Source organism: Salmo salar, chromosome ssa21, assembly GCF_905237065.1.
Source record: "Salmo salar chromosome ssa21, Ssal_v3.1, whole genome shotgun sequence".
In the NCBI taxonomy this organism is placed as follows: domain Eukaryota; kingdom Metazoa; phylum Chordata; class Actinopteri; order Salmoniformes; family Salmonidae; genus Salmo; species Salmo salar.
Window position 1 is genome coordinate 22200259 of NC_059462.1, and position 20431 is coordinate 22220689.

Sequence of the window (20431 nt, forward strand, 5' to 3'; positions counted from 1 at the left end):
CAAATGTATATTATATTCATATTTTGGCATCATTTACATTTCCTAATTTACCTACTTCAGTCATTTTGATTTCCTACTTCAGTCATTTTGAGTTTCTACTTCAGTCATTTTGATTTCCTACTTCAGTCATTTTGATTTCTACTTTAGTCATTTTGATTTCCTACTTCAGTCATTTTGATTTCCTACTTCAGTCATTTTGATTTCTACTTCAGTCATTTTGATTTCCTACTTCAGTCATTTTGATTTCCTACTTCAGTCATTTTGATTTCTACTTCAGTCATTTTGATTTCCTACTTCAGTCATATTGATTTCTACTTCAGTCATTTTGATTTCCTACTTCAGTCATTTTGATTTCTACTTCAGTCATTTTGATTTCCTACTTCAGTCATTTTGATTTCCTACTTCAGTCATTTTGATATCTACTTCAGTCATTTTGATTTCCTACTTCAGTCATTTTGAAATCCTACTTCAGTCATTTTGATATGCTACTTCAGTCATTTTGATTTCTACTTCAGTCATTTTGATTTCCTACTTCAGTCATTTTGATATGCTACTTCAGTCATTTTGATTTCTACTTCAGTCATTTTGATTTCCTACTTCAGTCATTTTGATTTCTACTTCAGTCATTTTGATTTCCTACTTCAGTCATTTTGATATCCTACTTCAGTCATTTTGATATCCTACGTCAGCCATTGTCTTTTGAAAGCCACGAGAGTATCTGTAGTGGTATAACGGTGTCTTTACGTAGCTACAGACTCCAGCTCCATGAACGTGTAAGGTTTTAGTAGCCAGAAAAGCAGTGTGGGTAATACAGGTCACTCTATCCTCAATGTGACTCACGCTGTCCATTTAAAATAATTATGAATGGACTGTGTCAGCCCCAGACGTTTCTCCCACATCCCATACTACTATGACTGGTTGTGTATGTATGTACGTTTCTATTTTTGTATCCGTATGTGTGTGTGTTCATGCTGTACCACTCATGCACATGTGTATTGTGTGTGTGCATGTGCACATATGTGTGTGTACACAAGTGTGGTAGTCTTAACAGAAGACCATATAGAGCGTAGTTTGGGTGCAGCTCTGGGATGAGTCACATGCCCTCCTCTGACTAAGTTCCCAACTATGTGATTCTGGGAGAAGGCTCAGCCCCATCCGAACCCTAGCCCAAACCAACCACTGGGGAAGAGAGGGGTAGGAGGAGGGCAGGGAGGGAAGGGTGTTGTAGTCAGGAGGAAGAGGATACGAAGGGCTAAGGTAAGGCAGGGAACACCCAGTGGTGAGGGGTAGGGTCTGAGAGGAAAGGAGGGTAGGGCTGGGCTGGGCGAGGACCAGTCGGCAGGTAGGGTATGGAGAGATGGGGCAGGGGTTGAAAGTAGGAAAATTAGGTATAGGTTAAACTAGGGAGTAAAGGACGGGTAGAGTGTGGGGGTTGGAAACTTTTTGAAACGGAAAGTTTGTAACTTTAAACATATAAACAGAAATGATTACTTTTAACATTTGCAACTTTTAACATTGAGTCGGAATGTTTGTAACTTTTAACATTAAAACGACTTCATACAAGGAGTGTCATACTGCACATGCACTGTTCTGGTCAGGTGTCTCTATACATCTGCTGATTGGTTGAGCTACCAGCGTGATCAGGGATTTGTATTGGAGTGGCAGTTTCTGAGCCTCTTCCTGTACTCTTGGTAACAGAGTAAGGAAAGTTATGGTTGTGAGAAGGTTGCATGGAGGTGAGTACCGGCTGATGAAGATGTTTTTCTCTGTCGTTCTCTCTACTGGACATCCAAGCTTCTGTCTTGTACATGTCATCAGTGCTGTGGTGTCTGATCGCTCAGCTTATCTTCCTGTTTCTCAGGTGTCTCAGCGGAGACTGACTGTAAGTCCAGGTACTTTCTCTGTGGTGTAGACTAGAGACAGTTCAGCGGGGACCATTGCGATGGGATAGAAGTGGAGGGTTACAGTTTTGCCTATGAGAGACATTTGGGATATACAGGACTCTCACTGTTTGTTTCAATCAATCATTCATTCAGTCAATCAACAAATCAATGTGTACATCTCGCAGATGATAGCGGTACTAGAATCTGTGTGTTCAGTGCTGTCTGTCGTTTCCCTATTTTACAGGCTTTTCTACAGACGCCCGACACTTTGGTAGGGGAGTTTCCTGCTTTTAAAGACCCGAGGCGAACACACACACACACACACACACACACACACACACAGAGAGAGACACAGTGCACTACTGAAGCTGCCTCTGCCGCTGCCCGACATTTCTTTCCTCTCCCCTCATCCTCTCTCCTCCTCTCCTCCCTCTCTTCCTTTCTTTTTTTCTGAATGGGTGTCCTCTCTCTAACCTCTCAATTGAGAGGAGTGTAACCGGACAATGCCCTTCACAGAGATAGGCTCCGCCCCTTTCAGCCAGGCTCATAGACTATAAGAGCACAGAGACTCGGCTCGGAGTGTGTGTAACAGAGAGTGTGTGTGTCTGTCTGCGTCAGAGGGACGGAGGGAGAAGGAGAGCAGGGGAGCCAGAGAGGGAGAGAAAGAGAGGGAGGTAGGCACAGAAAGAGAGGAGGACAGAGAGAGAGAGAGACTGAGGGAGAAGGAGAGTCTTAGTGCTGTGTAACATATGATAGTAGTTTCTCTCGGCAGGGCCGGGCTGTGAGAGCGTGGTCGGCAGCGGTGTCTCGAGTGTGCTGGGAAAGCACCTTTATCCCAGAGGGACTCATACACACAGAGAGAGAGAGAGAGAGAGAGAGAGAGAGAGAGAGAGAGAGAGAGAAAGAGAGTGTGTCGGCTTCAGCACAGCACAGCGCTGTCACTTTAAGCCTGTTACTGATTACACTCAGTAACAGAATGCAACTGGAGTAGAAAAAAATACTGACAGAGAAAGAAGGAAAGAAAGAAAGAAAGAAAGAAAGAAAGAAAGAAAGAAAGAAAGAAAGAAAGAAAGAAAGAAAGAAAGAAAGAAAGAAAGAAAGAAAGAAAGAAAGAAAGATGTAAGGACAGATTCTTTTGAATTTGGTTTAGTTTAGTTTCACAGAAACTGTGAAGTTGTGGAAGGGTGAGAGACAATTATCTCTCTCTCTCTCTCTCTCTCTCTCTCTCTCTCTATTCCTGAGAGTGGCAAACTGGAGGGGAACCCCAGATTATCTGCTAGAGAGAGAGCGGGGACAGAGAAAAAGAGGAGGAAGAAGAGGGAAACAGACAGAGAGACAGACATACCGAGACAGTGAGAGTCATAGAGAATGAGAAGGGGACCTTTCAAACCTGGTAAGAGGCTTCCAGACGTCAGGAGGAAATGCTCCGAGAGGGTAAGTGAAAAAAATAAAAATCTCAGCTAACACTGCTGCTTCTGATGGATGTCATATGGTCCACGTTAAGGCTGAGAAAACGCTCACAGATCCTCCATAGTTAGACCAAACTAGAGAGAAACAGAGTTGTTAGAATCAGGACAGATTCTTATTGAATAGAAATATACACTGCATTTAGAAAATAGTGACATCTTTGTGACAGAGATCCTCTCTTTAACTGTAAGGCCTGTAAGAATAGGAAGATGTGTGGCATTTTTTTGGATTGATATTTGTGTGAGGTACTTTAGCTGAGTGCTAAGTGATAGATTGACTGTAATGTGTTAGTGCTGTGCTGTATTAAATGGGGTTTACTACTGACAGTGTTACCTCATAGTTTGTCTATACTAGTGCAATTGCAAATAGCTAATTCACTGTTACATAGCTGTTACATAGTAATAGCGTATAGCTTGGGCATCGTTGGAATGATCCGGATACAGCTGTATGAGAGAGCTATAGCTCTTCTGCAGTCTCCAAATGTGAGTTCTTTAAATGAGCTGTAAATAGTACATGCGATATTGTATAGGGCAAACTTCATTTTTTCATCATTAGGATAACAGTCATATTATGTATCTGTAGTCTATTTTATCTATTCAGTCGTTGACTTGTTCTGTTGGATTGATACCATATCTCAGAGGGAATAGTAATGTTGTAATATCATCTCCTGTCTCTGCGGTCCCCCTCAACCTCTGTCGTGCTGTCTCCCCCATAAACTTGGGTAATGGTACAGTCCACTCCTTGTACCCAATGGCAGAAGGCATAAATTAACTCAGAGCACAAAGGATAGGGGGATGCGTTGTAGAAGGGGAAGTGAATGTATACTATATCCTACCACATGCGGAACTCAGTGCTGTTTCTTTATGAATGGGCAGTCTGAGTGCACGATCTGATTGGTTGAGAGAAGAGAATAATTCCTGAATGGACAGCAGGGTGCAATCACCGGTGTTTAGAGTAACCTTCTGCGGTTGCCTTGCTCTCCCCCGGTCACCAGCTGTCCCGAAGGTTGTGTGTGTGTGCGCGTGTTTGCAGTGTTTGCATATGTGTGTGGGCGTATATGTGTGTGTGTGTGTGTGTGTGTGTGTGTGTGTGTGTGTGTGTGTGTGTGTGTGTGTGTGTGTGTGTGTGTGTGTGTGTGTGTGTGTGTGTGTGTGTGCGTGTCTGCGTATGTGTGTGTCCAGGTTAGTCTTTTAAGGTTTAATGTCCATCAGGCAATGATATGGTTTGATTTGATTTTGTATTTATTTACTCAATTGGGTTCATAACATACATTTGTTGTGGGGTGGCACTTCCCTTAGAGTTAGGCATTACTTCTGGTCCTTCTCTCAGGGGCGTGACAGGTCTTGAATTGTAGTGGCATACTAACCTAATTACTTTAGTGCTGCTCGTACAGAAACAAATGGAAACAAACGTGAACAATGGCCATCCTAAAATTAGATCTCAAGGCTACCTGTCATAGACATGGGATCCCTCAGAGGGCACTTTGTGTGTGTGTGTGTGTGTGTGTGTGTGTGTGTGTGTGTGTGTGTGTGTGTGTGTGTGTGTGTGTGTGTGTGTGTGTGTGTGTGCGCGTGGCCCAAGGAATGTGCTCACAGACAGCCCCTGCATGCTAGTCCCTCTACACTCCCTCCCACACACTCACACACCCTTTCTCTTTGTTTTACTGCAGTACAATGATATCCAATCCTATGGCTCCACCTCATATAAGTCTGGTTCCCTCACCCTCCCAGTCCAACTGTCTGGCCAACAGTCACACTCATGCAATACTTTCTTTGGTCGTTTACTGAGTGTGTGCGTGCGTGCGTGGGTGCGTGTGGATAGTAAAACAAGGAAAATCTGGACAAGTGGGGACATTATTTTAAGCTTAGGGGTTAGGTTTAGGGTTAGAGTTTGGGTTCAGTTTAGGGTTAGGAGTTAGGGTTAGGGGTTTGGGGTTAAGGTTAGGGTTAGATTGAGGGTTACAGTTAGGGATTAGGGAAAATAGGATTTTGAATGGGAATGAATTGTTTGGTCCCCACAAGGATAGTAAAACAAATGTGTGTGTGTGTGTGTGTGTGTGTGTGTGTGTGTGTGTGTGTGTGTGTGTGTGTGTGTGTGTGTGTGTGTGTGTGTGTGTGTGTGTGTGTGTGTGTGTGTGTGTGCGTGTGTGCGTGTGTGCAGGTGCTAAAAGTCAGCCATAAACTTTGTGAATTGTGTTTCTATCTGCATATCTGTGCTTATCGTGCCTGCATTTCTAGACTGTGTGATAATCATGCTGATGTCGGTGAGATGCGTCGCCGGTGTCTTGATGGTTGAGATAAAATTCTCAGAGGTAGATAATGTTGGAATCTGCCCTCTATCTTAATTCAATACCTATGAACTCTAACCTGTCCTTCTTGGCAAAGTCTGGCAGATGAACATCTTTCCATGGCAGAGTATTTTGGTGGTAAAAGTAGGGTTGAATAATGTGAGGTCATCAGTTCACTGTGCCGTCAGTGTTGGCGGGATCTTTAATCACGTCGCTAGCCGAGGTCAGTTTCTATAACTAGAGCAATCCTATTGAACTCCCATCTATAGCTTTCCTTTCTGCATGAGCTGATTTTGCTTTGTTTATACAACAATGGAGTCACTTTCACTGGAAGTCTTATCATTCGCAGAGAAAGGAGTTCAGGCAAAGAGCTTAACTTAGACGTCACAAGAGCTGCTCGCTGCGTTTGGTTTGATGTCACCACACTCAAGTGTGTGTGTGTGTGTGTGTGTGTGTTGTGTGCGCTCGAGGGGTGGAGCCTTTCTGAAGGTGTGTGTGTGTATTCAGGTACGATAGGTTCCAACGGTTCTCCACACACCCATCTGGTACGGTGTGTGTCCCTATGCCCATATATGGCTGTAGCTTCCCCTACCTGGCGCCTCACCGAGAGTGCATTGAATTCTAATAAGTTGGGGCGCCGGAAAGAGACCCTAGAGTGGAAGCACGTCATGAAACAGCAGGATGAACGAGCAAGGCCTGAGATCTGTGTTTGAAGGAGATATTTTTTCCTACTGTAATCAGCTGGAGCGATGACTCACAGGGTACATCAGTTATTCAGATGGGAGCCAGTAATGAGTGTTATAGTGAAACTCTTTATCTACTGCTGACTACACTCACAAGAGATTGGATACATAGAAAACAGAAAAACAGGGATTTTCCTGGCTGATATTGCTACTATGGGATCTCTCATCAATTGCACATTTTCAACATAATTTGCCGGAAACGTATGGTGAGATGCCAATCAGCTATTCAGGTTAGAATTCAGTAAGCTTAAAGTTCAAGGGAAGTAGAACGTGTATCTGACCTTAGAGAGAGTTCACCTTCTAAAAGGTGCCTGAAAGAGTGGCTTTACATCATTTATTATTTTCAACACGTTTTCCACCCATTGGAACAATCCTTACATTCATCTATTGGAACATCATTACAGTAGGACAATACTTACCCGGCAAGGAAGATACCGTGATCAAGAAGGTAGGAAGAGGGCGAGGCTCAGCTATTGCACTCTGGCTGTGCTGACCCCTGCAAATTCAACAAATGGAGCAGTGTAATGCTATAGGACTGAGCATAGAACCAGTAACCCTAAAGCAACCAGGGAGAGAGAGACACATTCAACTCAGCTCCACAGGATCTAGGGATCTTGGACCATCGTCCATCCAGCTTTCTCTCTCTCTCTCCTCACTTTCTGTCTGTCTGTCTGTCTGTCTGTCTGTCTGTCTGTCTGTCTGTCTGTCTGTCTGTCTGTCTGTCTGTCTGTCTGTCTGTCTGTCTGTCTGTCTGTCTGTCTGTCTGTCTGTCTGTCTGTCTGTCTGTCTGTCTGTCTCTCTCTCTCTCTCTCTCTCTCTCTCTCTCTCTCTCTCTCTCGATTTGGGACAAGAGAGAGGTTGCCAATCCTTCATAAAGGCACTACACCAGGAAGCTTCCCTTTCCTCCTCTCTTTCTAGATCCTCTCCTCGCCCTGCCAGCCCTTTCCCTTCCGTCCAGCCTTTTGTAAGGTCCCACAGACACCCCTCTCTTGGCTAGGGATATGAATGGGTCTGGGACTGGGGCATAGGACTGGTACGGGGTTACAGGGATGGGGCTGAAATAGCTTCTGGAGCTGGGCCTTTAGTTGTAGGCTCCAGGACCACTGTTTGGCCGAGCAAAACCCAGATGAACCATTCAGGGTCCCTTTTCACTTTCAAACTGTTACATCTGCTCTGCTTTACCCTAATAAAGCAGATGCTGTATTAGAAAGAGAGGAAATGAGAGGGGGGGGTTGGGTACTGTATCTAAAACAATTGGAATTGGGAACATTGTGGTAAACGGGATGGCAGGGACATTCAACGTTCCATGACCTTCATGTCTCCACAGACCAGGAAATGGCTTCCCTCTCTCTGGTTGGACTGTTCCGCAGATCCGGCCGAACCAATCAGACCCTCCAGATCTGGCCCGGCGGAACGTTGGAGCTGAGTATCTGATTGGCCGATGCTCTGATGGTCTGATTGTGCTGAAAGAGGACCAGTTGGTGAGAGTGCTGTAGACTAAGGGTTGGTTATGGATATTGTTCATCTCTCATGTGAATTGAATTTAGTGGAAAAGCAACCTGTGGCTCTGAACTATGGATGAAAAGTGGAGAAATAGAAATCATACTGCCTTGTCTTGGCCTCCAAGCTGATGATAAGTAATAACGAACATGGCCTGTCCTCCCAACACACACACCCACAAACACACCCAACTTACACATCCTACACACACCCACACACACATGCCCACATACTGTATACTTCAGTAAACGCCAACACCCACACACATCCACACATACATAATACCCAACTGCCACCCAATAAACACACACACACATACACACACACAGTGATGGTCGCCCCCTGCTTTGAGGCCAGGCAGGGTAATGATTAAGTTCCTCTTGGCTCCTCTTACTGTGTGTCTGTGTGTGTGTGCCTGCCTGCGTGCTTGCGTGCGTGCGTGGATGTGGTCAGGCCCAGTCATCTCCCAGGCAGCTAGGAGGAAACCCACATCAACTGAAACACACTCCAGGAATAGGCTTACGCTTATATATACACACACACACAGCGCTGGTGTCAACCCTTCTTTATCTCTCTTCACAATGTTTTATATTGTGTTCTATATAAACTCATGTGACTATTACAGCTTGTATTTGGATGCTTGCTGGCTTGAAGTGTTGTAGATTTTCTAACCTACTGTATCTAAAAATCAAATGGTATTTTGCTTTTGTCAGTGGAGTTTGGACTAGTGTACATCAGTGTGAACAGAAAAGGATCCACTCCAATGGCTGTATGGTGTGTGATTGTGCTTCCATTGACCTTGTCCTGCTGAGTAAGACTACAGATGTAGGATCTTAATTTGATCACTCTTTTGTTGCTGAGAATTTCCCTGCACAGCAGGAGATGCAAACTTGTAATGTGTTTGAGTTTAAAAAAAGCCTTCTAAAGATTGTCTTTTCCACTTTGACATTTCAGATGTGATTTACCCTAACAAAAAATGTTTCAAACCCTATAAAATGTCCATGAATTATAATCCACATAGTAATTCACATGTCCTGTTGCTGCATGGTTATTGTCCTGCGGTAGCAAACTGGCTCAAGTGAAGATCCTACATCTGTAGTGTCCCTCTCAACCGTAAGGCTTTGAGCTTCACTGGAAACAACTGAGCCATTTACATACACTTGACCACTTCTGATAGGCCACAATGGCAGCATCACATGGGTGCACGCCCACACGCCCACACACACAGCATTATCAAAGGATGGAAAGAAGCAGATAAGATAGAAGGATCGAGAGTGGAACATACCCTATCACCGTATCACTGATCATGTAAACTAAGTCTAACTGGTTTAGGTCTGTTACCATTACACACACAAACGCAGTCACACAATACTCACGCTTTAATGTTTTCACTGGGTTTGCAGTATACTCCAGCTTTGCTAATCTCGGTTAACCCAGAACTAAATTCTCACGTAGTTGGTAAGCTGCTCGATTAAGTTCTGGATCCGTACGTGTTAAGAGAAGAGAGGAAGAGATACTAGAACGAGGAGCGGAACCGGAACGAGGAGCTCCACCCTCTCTTTTTGACAGTTACAGGCCAAATGTCCCCTCCCTTTCCGAAACTCGAAAGATGCTAACAACTGCGAAATCATGATTTGTTCGAATAACCAATGATGAAAAAAAAACAAAAACACTGGAACTAATGCTGCTCGTTATCCCACACATCCCATTCCTTCCCCACAGATTCTAACGTACCAGTTATGTAGATCTGTCCACGAGAGACTGACACTGTAAGTCTTGATCAAGTTATGATCAGAAGGGAAACATGAACCCCTGTCGCTGACTTGTTGCATTGTGTGTGTTATAGGTGTCCTGAGTGGACCAAGCCGCGGTCACCAGGGTGACCATGCTCACCACAGCACTGTGCTGTCAGCCGCCCTGCTGACCTTTCAACTACCACCAGACATCAGCTGTTCTAATTCTAACATCTGTCTACAGGTAAGACTGAACTTCAGCCCTCCGAAGTCCTATTCCTCAGCCAATCAGCAAGCTCTCTGGGGACTGGGCATGCTCAGTAGCAGGGTCAGGGTTAAAATAGTGTTCTCTTCCTGAATTAAAAAAGAACTGAGCATAATTAAAATGACTCAAATTGACCCCAGCCCTGCTTTGTAGCTCAGTGGTGCCTCCTGCTTGCTCGCGCAAGTCATGGATTGATTGATTGGCAACAGTTGTGTTTAGCCCTCCTCTTTCATTCCCTTCTCTCTCTCTCTCTCTCTCTCTCTCTCTCTCTCTCTCTCTCTCTCGCTCTCGCTCTCGCTCTCTCTCTGTGGAATGTACCGGGTCCTTCTCAATTCATTCATGTGGATCCAGGAAGCGCATTCCTCCCCACAGCCCCAGGCCATGCTCCACCACCCTACCACACATACAGTACACAGTCCACTGCCCAGTAGTCACTATTGGCCATGCTAAAAAGTACAGAAGTGACAATATCATCCGAAGTTTGGCTCGTCCCATTGCCTAGTTGATCTAGTGATCTCACTGCCACCACCTCCGACTGATGTGGCACTACTTTCCTCTCTACAGCAGTCATCACCAATGTCAGCCCTGCATCACATACTCAACCCACTCAACAACTCTCTCTGTCTCTCTCTGTCTCTCAGTCAACACTGCAACTCCTACGTCAGTCTTGACATGGGACTCAAACTCACTGAACTCATTGAACTCTCAACAATAATGTCATCACCAGCCAAAACACTCCAAGAGCACACAATTCTAGAAGGAGAAAGGGCCCTAGTTTTGGGCCACAAAGATTGCTAGAATCAAAAATAGAGAGAGAGAGAGAGAGAGAGAGAGAGAGAGCTAGTTGAGTAGAGTACTAGACTGCTATGTTTGATCAATATGGTCATGCGGCTTCAGGTATGCAGAGGCAAAACTGGACAGAGGACAAGAGGGAGAGCCCAGCATACATACCCCTCCATCCTCCATGTGTCCATTCCTCCCCTAGATTCCCCTCTTTCCTCCCTCTTTTCGCACAGTATGCATCCTTCCATCTCTCCCTCTCCATGTTCTGATCTGCCTCTCCATTTGTTCATCCATCTCTCAATATCTCTCTCCTCTTTACTCTCCTTCACTCTATTCCTTCCCATGTCCTCTCCTCTTCTTTCCTCCCTCCCCCACTTCGATTAGGTGGTTGAGTTTTCCCTGGAGGGAATTATGTATGATATTACGGTAAATAACTGCCATGATAATCTCATACAGATTTGTCCACATATGACTTATTTTGTATGGTACTCGTGGAGGGTAAGCTGATCCTAGATCAGTATTAAAGTTTGTATCTAATGGTTCAGGTTAGGATTTGGAGAGGGTAAGCTGATCCTAGATCAGTAGTAAAGTTTGTATCTAATGGTTCAGGTTAGGAGTTGGAGAGGGTAAGCTGATCCTAGATCAGTAGTAAAGTTTGTATCTAATGGTTCAGGTTAGGAGTTGGAGAGGGTAAGCTGATCCTAGATCAGTAGTAAAGTTTGTATCTAATGGTTCAGGTTAGGATTTGGAGAGGGTAAGCTGATCCTAGACCAGTAGTAAAGTTTGTATCTAATGGTTCAGGTTAGGATTTGGAGAGGGTAAGCTGATCAGTGCCTAGAGCAAAGTGCCTAAAGGAAACTTCTCCCTAAAAGAGAATGCAAGTGTGGCATCAGAGTCACTGTGGAGCTGACATGACAGTGGCTGCTGCCTCCAGTTGCCCCAGGCCTAATGGGAAAGAATGTCAGGAATCTGAAACTGATAATGCCATGCTTAGAGATAACTATAGAGAGATCATTCCCATATCCTTCCCTCCCCTCACCCCATCTTCTCTGTCTGTTCTGTCTCTCCCTCGTCACCCTTCTCCTCTTCCTTCCCCCCTCCCCTCTCCTCTCACCCCACCCTCTCTCTGTCTCTCACCCCATTCCCTCTCCTTGTTTCTTCTCCTCCCTCCCCCTTCCTTCTCCTCTCTCTTAATAGCTGCAGTCAATGTTGCCTTATTGATTCCTTACCCAATAATGACCATCTCTTTCTCCCACTTTCTCTCTTTCTCTCTCTAACCAGAATGGACCCAATGATCATATGAGGATGAAGACCATGATGAAGGCAATGCAAATTCATCAACGTGGATCCTTTATCTATATCTGCAGCCCCCCCCGCCTGTATTTGTGTGTGGGTCAATTGCTCAGTAGGCAGTGTAGATCCTGTGTAATTATCAGCAGCTACATCTGGCTACTGGGTCTCTGAACACACGCCACTGCCCACTTCCTACTTCCGGCCTGGTGGTACATCCCATTACCAACTGATTGGCTAATTGCACATTCAATTTCTCTCTGATTGTCTAGTATGTTATCATATGGGCTGTTACATCTCATGACAGTACAGGATGCTCTCTATGCCTATGCTTGTCATTTCCCCCAAAAATCTGAATATTTTTTTCTCTCTCTTCTCCTCTCAATTATTTTCTCCCTCTGCACCGTCCTTGGCGAGAACCATTCAAACTCTTCTTGGTATTCTTCTCTGAATTGTGCTGTTTTCTAAAAGAGAGAAAAGAGAATTGACGAGAGCAGAAAAAAAGCGAGCCAGAGTTGAAGGAAATGTCAAATGTGTCAGGCACAATAGCACAGAGCCTTTAAGAGAGGAGAACATTGTTTAGGATGTGATGCCTGCCGTTTCCATAGAAATATGTCTATAGAGAACAGGCAAGATGAAATGTCACATTCTCTCTATGATCACTCAGTCAGAGACAGTGTGCGCGTGGGTGGGTGTGTGTGTGTGACAGCTGACGAGACATCTTTGCTTGGTCCTGGACCTAGCATACAATGTAGATTTCTGTGTGGTTTAAACTACAGCTACATTGTCTGCTGGGTTTCAGGCTGGCAACAAAAGCAGCCTTCAACAGCTAAATGATTCAATAACTCAACGAATCAAATCTTCGATAACTCAACGAATCAACTCTTCAAGAACTAAACGATTCTACTCTTCAAGAACTCAACGAATCAACTCTTCAAGAACTCAATGAGGTAAGTTCACATTCATTCCGCCACTGTGTCAAATGTTTCACCTTAAAAATACAATGAAATGTCATATCTTTTAATAAACATCTAGAAAAGTATATGGTCGTGCGACTGGTTTTTCATATGAAAGTGTGAAGTGTTTTCAGTTTATTTTTTTAAGTGTTATTTTATAGGGAAATATCACATTGGGAAAAAACTATATTTGGCTTGACAATGACATCACTGGAGTAGGTAAGAGTACAAACAGAGCTGGGACCAGCTGGAGAGAATCTAGATGGAGTCTACAGGGGCAATTTATTTCTCTAGAAATGATTTGTATTTAGAATAAATACCTGTATAAAATAACTCAAAGCCAGACATATACTGATACTTAACATGTCTAGCCACAGTTGTTTAAATTTCCCGTTATGGAAAAAACACATTAATTTCACATGTGAACACGTGATCTCAGGTGATCATGTGATTTAATGTGAAGCTAATGACACTATACGTTACAACATTTGAGCACGTGAAAGCCCAGGTGTCAAATTTTATTTAAAATATTTTACTTTAAAAGGCATAATTTACATTATTACATTTAAACAGTCATGGTTCCCTGCAGGTTTTATATAGCTCCCGGTTTGTTCCAGGGACGTCCCCAAGGACGCTTTTAGGACGTTCTCTGAACATTGTGTTATGGTCCGGTGGAGTTTTTTTTCTAGCTGCTGTAAAAATACAAAAAGTTCCGTGTTTTTACAGCAGAATTAAGGTATTAATGGACAGTATACTGCTATATACTGATTACTTGGGACTCAACCTCCCTTGGGATTTATACTCTCAACCTCTTGGCTGCTAGCCACCTGAAGTTTCTGCTGCTCCACCAGGTCTGTGGACACAATGGAGATTCACAATATATTTATTGCCAAGAATAGATTTCTTGCAGTAAAAATAAAGTAAAAATGTACAGCAACTTTAAGGTGTTATTTTTATAAAATGACATTATGCTGCTGTATTCTGATTTCAGTTACTGTAAAATTGTCTGTAATTTTGTACTGTGACCACAATTGTGACTCAGCTTTAAAGATGCACAATGCAGAAATCGCTCCACAATTTCCTGGTTGCTAAAATTCTAATAGTTCGCCTGATTTCAGTTTATGTGACATAACAAGCAAGTATAGTGTAGAGAATCGTTGTACCATCCAAACGCTGTGAAATATATTTTCCATAACCCAAAATAATGTGTTTGAAGCTGGTGTACAAAACCAAAAGACGCAAGAACAAAAACTAAGAACGGGAAGCATAGAAATAGATCTACCGCTTCTTAGACTTGCTTTCAATGAAAATGACAGACCTATAACACACATTTCTATGTGAATTTGGTCAAGTCGCCCCCAAAATTATATATTGCAACTGAAATGGGATTTGAGCTCATAAACTCTTGGTCGTTAGCAGCCTGAAATGTCTTGCTACAGTGCAGCTACACCACCAGATCTGTGAGCGTGAAAGAGATACTGTATGATCACAGACATTGGCAAGAATGCATTTCTGCACTTTACTGAAAGCTGCACAGAACCAAGTAAATAATGTCCAATTATCACCACCAACATAGCAGTCCTCAAGGACACATAACATAGAGTATACATTTACGCCTTTGGGATTTGAACTTGCAACTTCTTGGTTGGGGCGCAGTTAATGTTTCTGCAATGCCACTAAGTTTATACTTATTGCTTGGAACATACAATATATTAACACACTCTCAAAAAATAAGGGTATGGCTAGGGTACACTACAATGTTGTTTCCTGGGTTACAAAAAGGTCAAAGGTACACTTCACTGGTACATACACTACATGACCAAAAGTATGTGGACACCTGCTAGCCAAACATCTCATTCCAAAACCATGGCCATTAAAATGGAGTTGGTCCCCCCTTTGTTGCTATAACAGCCTCCACTCTTCTGGGAAGGCTTTCCACTAGATGTTGGAACATTGCTGCGGGGACTTGCTTTCATTTAGCCACAAGAGCATTAGTGAGGTCGGGCACTGATGTTTGGCGATTAGGCCTGGATTGCAGTCGGCGTTCCAATTCATCCCAAAGGGGTTCAATGTCGTTGAGGTCAGAGCTCTAAGCAGGCCAATCGAGTTCTTCCACACTGATCTCAACAAACCATTTCTGTATGGACCTCGCTTTGTGCACGGGAGCGTTGTCATGCTGAAACAGGAAAGGGCCTTCCCCATACACTTGCCACAAAGTTTGAAGCACAGAATCATCTAGAATGTCAATGTATGCTGTGGCATAAATATTTCCCTTCACTGGAATGAAGGGGCCTAGCCCAAACCATGAAAACCAGCCCCAGAGCATTATTCCTCCTCCACCAAACTTTACAGCTGGCAGGTAGCGTTCTCCTGGCAACCGCCAAATCCATATTCATCCGTCAGACTGCCAGATGGCAAAGCATGATTCATCAATCCAGAGAGCACATTTCCACTGCTCCAGAGTCCAATGGCAGCAAGCTTTACACCATTCTAGCGACGCTTGGCATTGCGCATGGTTATCTTAGGCTTGCTCGGCCATGAAAACCCATTTCATGAAGCTCTCGACAAACAGTTATTGTGCTGACGTTGCTTCCAGAGACAGTTTGGATCGCGGTAGTGAGTGTTGCAACCGAGGACAGACAATTTTTACACGCTATGTGCTTCAGTGGTCCTGTTCTGTGAGCTTGTGTGGCCTACCACTTTGCGGCTGAGCTGTTGTTGCTCCTAGACGTTTTCACAATAACAGGATTTACAGTTGACTGTGACAGCTCTAGTAGGGCAGAAATTTGACGAACTGACTTGTTGGAAATCTGGCATCTATGACGGTGCCACATTGAATGTCATTGAGCTCTTCAGTAAGGCCATTCAACTTGCAAAGTTTATATATGGAGATTGCACAGCTGTGTGCTCGATTGTATACGCCTGTCAATAATGTGTGTTGTTGAAATAGATGAATCAATGAATTTGAAGGGGTGTCCACATACTTTTGTATATATAGTGTATATGAACTCACATGGTACAGTTCGGCACCTTATAGGCATAATGGAACATTTTTCTACCCAATATTTTGAAAATAGGTACAATCATAACTGTGCTTTGATATGTGGGGGTAATGTATTGGTGGGGCTCATAAGATATTTGGAGCCATGGTCAAATAAATGTATATTTGTGCCAACCAACAGTGTAAGTGTTGTAGCAGTTTAAATGTTTGATGGTTATGACAACACAAGTTAAGCCCCCCCCTTTGAAATGTTATGTTCTTCAAATGTTCTAATGTTCTTCAAATGTTCTAATGTTCTTCAAATGTTCTGTGTCAGTAATGAGCTGAACTTTGAAGAGGATATTGTGCATTTTCCAGTAACTTAATGGCAACTTGTTGCAATGAATTTGTAATTTCTTAACTGGAAACTACTTGTCAGTAAGTTATTGTAAAAGTAATAATAACTTACGTACAGGGCACTTGCTGCCACTAGCAATTCTTGCCAGTAACCTACTGTGCTGTCAATAACTGTTCTGTTGACAACATGCACATCACTTGCTAATTGGAAGCATACTATTGCAGCGGCAACCTATCAGAAGATTATAGGCATGGCTTTCAGCTAGATAGTTTTGGTCACCCATGAGAGGGAATGTCATACCAGTTCATATGCAGTCTGTCGTAGTCTGTACATACATATTAAGCTTGTATATGTATGGTTTTGCAGCCTTGTTAAAGGCTGCCATAAGTGCTTGTGACACTAAAGAGCCATGGAATATTTCATTTATAGTTAGTTATCACGTAATACTAACTTTCCTACTGAACCATCAGGTCAGTGAGGGGGACGTCTTAGCTGCAATAAGTTACTGTGAATTTTACAATAACTCAAGTGCAGCTAGATGATAGTAAGTTATTGAAAATTAAACATTAACTTCCTGCGAACCAGCTGACATTAAGGTACTGGAAAATGCATAGTAACCTCTTAACAGTACAGCTCTTGATTGTCACAAGTTCTTACAAAGATTGCAGAACAGACAGTGTCAAAAGAGGTGCTCAACCTTCATCAAACATAATGATAAAACCACAACAGTAGAACATAGGACCCCCTTTCAAGCTAATGAGAATCCATTCGTTGGTCATAGGACCCCCCTTCAAGCTAATGAGAATCCATTCTGACTGCAACATTCTATGTGTAATTAATACATTTCATGCAGTGGGAAGAAAAAGTATGTGAACCCTTTAAAATTACCTGGATTTCTGCATAAATTGGTCATAAAATAGACAAACACAGTCCACTTAAACTAATAACACAAACAATTATACTTTTTCATGTCTTTATTGAACACCGTGTAAACATTCAGTGGAGGTTGGAAAAAGTATGTGAACCCTTGAATTTAATAACAGGTTGACCCTTCTTTGGCAGCAATAACGTCAACCAAACGTTTTCTATAGTTGCGGATCAGACCTGCACAATGGTCAGGAGGAATTTTGGACCATTTCTCTTTACAAAACTGTTTCAGTTTCACAAAATTCTCGGGATGTCTGGTGTGAACCGCTCTCTTGAGGTCATGCCACAGCATCTCAATTGGGTTGAGGTCAAGACTAACTGGGCCACTCCAGAATTGTCTTTTGTTCAAGCCATTCTGTTGTTGATTTACTTCTGTCTTTTGGGTCGTTGTCCTGCTGCATCAACTAACTTCTGTTGAGCTTCAATTGGCGAACAGATAGCCTAACATTCTCCTGCAAAATGTCTTGATAACTTGGGAATTCATTTTTCCATCGATGATAGCAAGCTGTCCAGGCCCCAAACCATGCTCCCTCCACCATAGTTTACAGTTGGGATGAGGTTTTGATGTTGGTGTGCTGTGCCTTTTTTTCTCCACACAGTGTTGTGTGTTCCTTCCAAACAGCACAACTTTAGTTTCATCTGTCCACAGAATATTTTGCCAGTAGCGCTGTGGAACTTCCAGGTGCTCTTTTGCGAACTTCAGACATGCAGCAATGTTTTTTTGGACAGCAGTGGCTTCTTCCGTGGTGTCCTCCCAAGAACACCATTCTTGTTTAGTGTTTTACGTATTGTAAACTCGTCAACAGAGATGTTAGCATCTTCCAGAGATTTCTGTAAGTATTTAGCTGACACTCTAGGATTCTTCTTAACCTCATTGAGCATTCTGCACTGTGCTCTTGCAGTCATCTTTGCAGGACGGCCACTCCTAGGGAGAGTAGCAACAGTGCAGAAATTTCTCCATTTATAGACAATTTGTCTTAACATGGACTGACTTTTAGAGATACTTTTGTAACCCTTTCCAGCTTTATGCAAGTCAACAATTCTTAATCTTAGGTCTTCTGAGATCTCTTTTGTTCGAGACATGGTTCTTCTCAGGCAATGCTTCTTGTGAATAGCAAACTCAAATTTTGTGACTGTTTTTTATGGGGCAGGGCAGCTCTAACCAACATCTCCAATCTCATCTCATTGATTCGACTCCAGGTTAGTTGACTCCTGACTCCAATTAGCTTTTGGAGAAGTCATTAGCCTTGGGGTTCACATACTTTTTCCAACCTACACTGTGAATGTTTAAATGATGTATTCATTATAGACAAGAAAAGTACAATCAGTTGTGTGTTATTAGTTTAAGCAGACTGTGTTTGTCTATTGTTGTGATTTAGATGAAGATCAGATCAAATGTTATGCCAAATATATGCAGAAATCTAGGTACTTCCAAAGGGTTCACATACTTTTTCTTGCCATTGTATATGCTATCACAAAATTAATCATGTGGTTGTGTTTATGAAGGCCTTGGGTTACATTATAATATGATTTTATTTCTATTTCAAATAACACAATAGCATTTTCATTAGTTTATGTTACACCAGGCAAAAAATTCAAGTGTTCAATAAATTGTATTTGTGGAGTGGCTTTGTTACAACTATAAAACAGATAGCATATGTGTTGGAACTTCTTTTTATAATTACAAAATTAAATAAATACTCCAATCACTTGTCCTAACAGTTGACACTACTCTTCGTAACTTTCACTTGCTTGACACACTTTGACATGCCTTTGCTTGGTTGTAGTGCATAATAATCTCCGGTTCTCTCTATATTGTGTCCCTGTTGTCTAGTCATTCTTCAGCACCTTTGTACGTGCCTTATTTAGCGCAGAGTGAGGGAGTTCCCATCTCACATTGTTCATGGTGATGTCCAGGCTTATTTTCTTTGCAAGCAACTTGTTCACCAATGGCAGTGAAATTAAGAAATTGTCCATGGTTACATTTCTCCCCTTGCCAATGTAAGGTTCCGCAAGCCTCATCGCTAGCTTCTCCGACACTAGCTCACCTGCTGCCCGATGTGGATCTTTTCCCAGATATTGAAAGCCGTTGAGCATGTACAATTAATTGCACACGCTCTCACTGTGTAGTCTACTCCAAGTAGGCCAGAGTAAGTCACTTTACCCCTACCTACATGTACAAATCACCTCGACTAACCTGTACCCCCGCACATTGACTCGATACCGGTGCCCCCTGTATATAGCCTCGTTATTGTTATTTTGTGTTACTTTTTTTGTGTTACTTGCAAATATTTTCTTAACGCTATTTCTTGAACTGCATTGTTGGTTAAAGGCTTAGTAAGTAAGCATTTCACGGTCAGGTCTACACCTGTTGTATTCGGCGCATGTGACAAATAACATTTGATTTGGATTTGATTTGATAAGACTGTTTGGATTTGGTGGACTGATATAGGGTACATGCTATTTTGAGATTATAATTACAACAGATCAATACAATAAAATGGCCCGTACTGTTCTTCATTAACAATTGTTGATTGCATAATTATGCATTGTTCGCTTCCCCTCACTCATCAACTCACTTCCTTTCTCTCCATCATACTTTGTTTCATTCATTTAATCTGTTATATGTGTGAACTAAGTTTTGGTATACTTTAGGTTCAGTTTTGAGGCAATTATCGTGGTGATTATCAGCAGGGCACTTTCAACTGTTGAGGGAAGAAGGGGCAATGGGGAAAACAATTTAAATAAATGACATGCCCTCCTAACACTGGTTATAACTCCAGTTCTGTTTGTGATATTAAGATTCTAACACCAACAGTGTGTTATATAGATTTATTTAGGAAAAGTCAAGAACAGAGAGGGGTATGACTTTAAAAATGTCAGCAAAAATAATAATTCAGTTCATGAGTAGTGTTAAACTGGTACAACATTTCCACTGACGGTTGGCACAAATCCAACATATTTTACACGATGCCCACCATGTGCTAATGAGCCCTTGCCAACACATTGCCCCCACTTACATTTCTTATGCTGCTTTCGTAACCAAGTGGGAAGTGGCAATTTACCACATACGACTTGGAAAAATTCATTTCAATGGCCCTTCAACTGGCCCTAATTACTAGTGGGAAACTCATCTATCATCCTGAGCTCCCACTTCTCACACATACTGACCTCTGACATCACCTACTAAGAAAATGACCTCGATAGCAGAATCTTTGTCAATAACAACAAAACAAGCAATCTATTAAGGGTCCAATTG

At 42.6% G+C, this 20431-nt stretch overlaps 1 long non-coding RNA gene and 1 pseudogene across 1 annotated transcript; both read left to right on the forward strand.

Moving 5' to 3' along the window:
- The first annotated feature begins 207 nt into the window (after nt 1-207).
- LOC123729555 (uncharacterized) lies at nt 208-12049 on the forward strand. The gene is made up of 3 exons (XR_006761180.1): nt 208-3317; nt 9727-9857; nt 11943-12049. It is a non-coding gene; the product is annotated as an uncharacterized lncRNA (long non-coding RNA).
- LOC123729608 (uncharacterized) lies at nt 6792-6916 on the forward strand (annotated as a pseudogene).
- Nucleotides 12050-20431: the final 8382 nt, after the last annotated feature.